Raw genomic sequence first — 4,417 nt, 5'->3', positions numbered from 1 at the left:
ATCTTCTGTTCTCCTTTGAAGAAACTCTATAACTAACTTTGAACTTTCACTATCATGGTTAAAAGTCTTTTATGATACTGTGTGTTGTTTATCTAAAAGACCAATTTTTTTGCAAATATTTGTCCAGTAGAACAAGTTTTACAATCATTATGCAATTTATTAGGCATATTTTAAGTAACTATCGCTCTCTAAACAGACTATGTTTTATGATCAAAGAAATGACTGTCAATCCAAACAGCAAAAGCTTTGTCCAATAGGAAAATATTTTTAAAAATTAAAATTTGATAAGAGGTTTTAAATGTTCATTTACTGAAAGAACATTAAGAACAGATCAATACTTAAGAAAATATTGTTAACTGGGCAGTGGCAGTGCACACCTTTAATCCTGGTACTAGGGAGGCAAGGCAGGTGGATCATTGTGAATTTGAGCTTAGCATAATCTAGCGAGTTTCAGGACAGCCAGGCTACACAGAGAAAGCCTGTCTTAAAAACAAAAAAAAAAAAAGTAATGTTGTAGAAAATCAAGCATTATATATAGGGTATTGACATTTAAAGTTTTAACCTACATATATTTTTAAATTAGTTACAGCTATAATTGAAAAAACCTTTTTACAACATACTTTAACCGTAACATTTTAACTGCTATTACAATGATTAGAAAACAACTTTAATGTGGTGATTTTAATTGAAAGCTCAATTGATTACATCTAAAACACAGTAGACATATGGTATCTTAGGTAACACTTACAAACTTAGGTAAAGTGTATTAACAGATTTTGTTTACTTAGCCAATTTTAAATTACTTAATACAAATTTAAGTTTCTATAGTATATACTCTGAATATTTTATAAAAAGCATTTACTTTTTTACAACTGTTTATAAAACATCAAAGGTCAGATAAGGCATGTAGAGCTGGATAGAGTTAGCTATTTATTCCTATCATTATAATATTTAACTAAGAAAAAGATTAATGATTAAGAAATACATAACTATGGAGTAACACATTAAAATGATCTGTAAACTCTAAGATAAGATGACTATGAAAGCCTCAAAGTAGGTTTTAAAATAAAATTTAAATTTATTTAGGGCTTTCTCTTCCATAGGCCTCAGTAAAATATGACTCTTGAAAAACTTGTTTATTTGTTTGTTTTTCAAGAGGCGGTAGGGATTTTATTAGAATCCTTAAAATATTTAAAATGTTAATGTTCATATATACATTAAGTTAAATATTTTTTTAATCTTTGGAATCAAGAGTTTAGTATCTCAAAGGAAGGCAATGGTCTGATAGGAAAAACTTTCCCAGGAGTAAGAGTAATCATATCTTAAAGTTAACTTATACCCTCAAGCAAAAGAGTCCATGGTGTAGAACCGGAATCAGGATAAGGATTTAAGAGATTACATATTGACCAGTACTATATCATTATGGACATCTTGGCCTTAAAAGCAGGTTTAATTTTTTAGATTAGAAAAATTCATGTGAGGTGCTCCGGGTTCTAGCCACTCCGCCACCCACACTGTCGCCTTGGCCGCTGCCCTCGCTCGCCATGCTCTCTGCCCGCGTCCCGCTCGCCACCATCACCGACCAGCAGCAGCTGAGGGTGTCGCTGCTGAAGCGACTCCACCTGTCCGAGAAGGAGAACACGCCCCCGAGTCTCAGCGGGACCCGCATCCTGGCGAGCAAGGCTGTGAGGAGAATCTTGCTGGACCCGGCCTAACTGGAAAGTAAAGAATCTACTAAGCCCAGCGTTGAGGATGAGCCCTTACTGAGAGAAAATCGCCGCCGCTTCGTGGTCTTTCCCATCGAATACCATGATATCTGGTACAAGAAAGCCGAGGCCTCCTTCTGGACAGCTGAGGAGGTCGACCTCTCCAAGGATATTCAACACTGGGAAGCGCTGAAACCCAACGAGAGACATTTTATATCTCACGTCCTGGCTTTCTTTATGGCGAGTGATGGCATAGTCAATGAAAACCTGGTGGAGCGCTTTAGCCAAGAAGTTCAGGTTTACAGAGGCCCGCTGTTTCTATGGCTTCCAAATTGCCATGGAAAACCTACATTCTGAAATGTACAGTCTCCTCATCGACACTTACGTTAAAGATTCCAAAGAGAGGGAATATCTTTTCAATGCTATTGAGACAATGCCTTGTGTGAAAAAGAAGGCCGACTGGGCCCTGCGTTGGATTGGGGACAAAGAAGCTACCTATGGAGAACGAGTTGTGGCCTTTGCTGCTGTGGAAGGGATCTTCTTCCCTGGCTCTTTTGCGTCAATATTCTGGCTCAAGAAACGGGGACTGATGCCTTGGCCTTACGTTTTCCAACGAGTTTATTAGCAGAGATGAGGGTTTACACTGTGACTTTGCCTGCCTGATATTCAGGCACCTGGTACAAAAGCCGTTGGAGCAAAGAGTACAAGAAATGATCATCAACGCAGTGAGGATAGAGCAGGAGTTTCTCACGGAGGCCCTGCCTGTGAAGCTCATCAGGATGAATTGCGCCCTGATGAAACAGTACATCGAATTCGTGACGGACAGGCTTATGCTGGAGCTGGGGTTCAGCAAGATTTTCAAAGTAGAAAATCCGTTTGACTTCATGGAAAATATTTCACTAGAAGGGAAGACAAACTTCTTTGAGAAGCGAGTGGGCGAGTATCAGAGGATGGGGGGTGATGTCAAATTCAGCAGAGAATTCTTTCACCTTGAATGCTGACTTCTGAGTAAACTGCCTGCTCTTTGCTGATTATTGTTCTCCCCTTGTCATAAAAAAATCAGCAAAAGCAATCAATTGGCTACACCGTGAATTTGTTAACCGGTATCTAAGAACTGGGTAGCTACCTCAGTTGGTCCCTTTTTGCTAGTTGTGTCACTAGAGGAAGGATGTTAAAGGTACTCAGATTCTTAGGGGAGATTCTGCCCTTGGCTTCTGGGAGTAGTGTGTGATAGCCTTTGGCCCCAAGCACCAACAGACCCAGGCTCTATGAGAGGTGACCCTCCAGCAAGCAGGATTCAGCATTTGTTGCCATAAGACAGTTTAAAAGATGTGAGCCTCATTCACTGCTTCCCGTGGACTCTAGCGTTTACTTAAGTTTGTAAATAAAACTAGCACTTTGCACACACACACACACACACACACACACACACACACACACACACACACACACAAAAGAAAAATTCATGTGAGTTTTCTGAAAGAAAGATTTGGAACCATTACTAATCTCTATTTGTTTTACCTATGTGGTCACATTGATTAAACATACGTTTTATCTTTTATCCTTATTTTGTTTCTTAGAGTTTCAGCTTGCTATGAGCGAAAATAAAGGTGAACCTGTTATGGGAGCCCACTGGAATGACAACTCACATACAATTAAGAGTCATTTCAGAGTGTTTATTCTAGCAGGTTGGGACTATACTCAATTATTTGGGAACTAAGTTTAGTCCCAAGGACTTAGAGCAGTGGTTCTCAACCTCTGTCTGGGTCACAACCCCTTTAGGATTGAGTAACTTTTTCACAAGGGTCACTGAAGACCCACAGAAAACACAGATACTTCATAACTATGTATAGCAGTAGCAAAATTCTAGTTATAAAGTAGCAACAGAAATAATTTTATTATTGGGAATCACTGTGACATAAGGAACTGATTTAAAGGTTCACAGCATCGGGAAGGTTGAAAACCACCAATTTAGAGTAAGCGGCTTTTAAAACCAAAACCTATATGCTGGGATTTTGCTCTGCAGCTTTAGGAATAGATTGCAAGCAATTTAACAAAAGCTGCTACTGGAAGAGTTAGGGTTCTGCAAAAGCAACAAATTTAAAAGTGCTAAGATGTTAGCTGGGGCAATTTGGCCTCAGGACCTAGAATACATTTGATATATTTGCAAGGTATTCTACACCAAGGAGATCAAATTCTGGTTATGTCTGAAGTGTTCTCATCTAGAATACAAGAGAGAGGGACCTCTGCATTGTCTTGCCCAGTTACATTCCACTCTGGTTCTTTGAGCATGAGTCAAATTGGTGATTTGTCCTTTTGTAGGAGACCATAATTGATCCTGTGGACTGCTTGCTTAACTGAACATGCAGTTGAAGATGCAGGAGTCTCATCATTTGCCAGATCTGGACATTGGTGGCAGTAACGTGGTCAGGCATGGCGACCATTTAAACAGAGATTGATACACTAATTATTTGATATTTCTTTTCTTTCCTTGAAGATTTTTCTGACCATGACAAAGTTTTCCTTAATCAGCAATAATTAGTTGACATAGAAACAGCAAGTTTCTCCTCAGGCCATGCAGGTTCTTCATTCTCTCAAAAAAAGGAAATCTAGCCTCTTTATGTAGGACTACCATCTTGAATATGTCAAACTGATTCTCCAGGCTTGAAATAGAATTACCCAAGTGGTCTAGGTCTATGTCTATCCAGAAA

General features: G+C 39.0%; 1 pseudogene; it reads left to right on the top strand.

Annotated features, from left to right (window-relative positions):
* The first annotated feature begins 1,544 nt into the window (after positions 1-1,544).
* Positions 1,545-2,714, top strand: LOC121441625 (annotated as a pseudogene).
* The last annotated feature ends 1,703 nt before the right edge of the window (positions 2,715-4,417 follow it).

Source organism: Microtus oregoni, unplaced genomic scaffold (genome assembly GCF_018167655.1).
Source record: "Microtus oregoni isolate MIOR12 unplaced genomic scaffold, Mior012 000079F_ref0000094, whole genome shotgun sequence".
In the NCBI taxonomy this organism is placed as follows: domain Eukaryota; kingdom Metazoa; phylum Chordata; class Mammalia; order Rodentia; family Cricetidae; genus Microtus; species Microtus oregoni.
The sequence above is the reverse complement of the archived record's forward strand: the minus strand, read 5'-3'. Positions and strand labels throughout refer to the sequence as shown.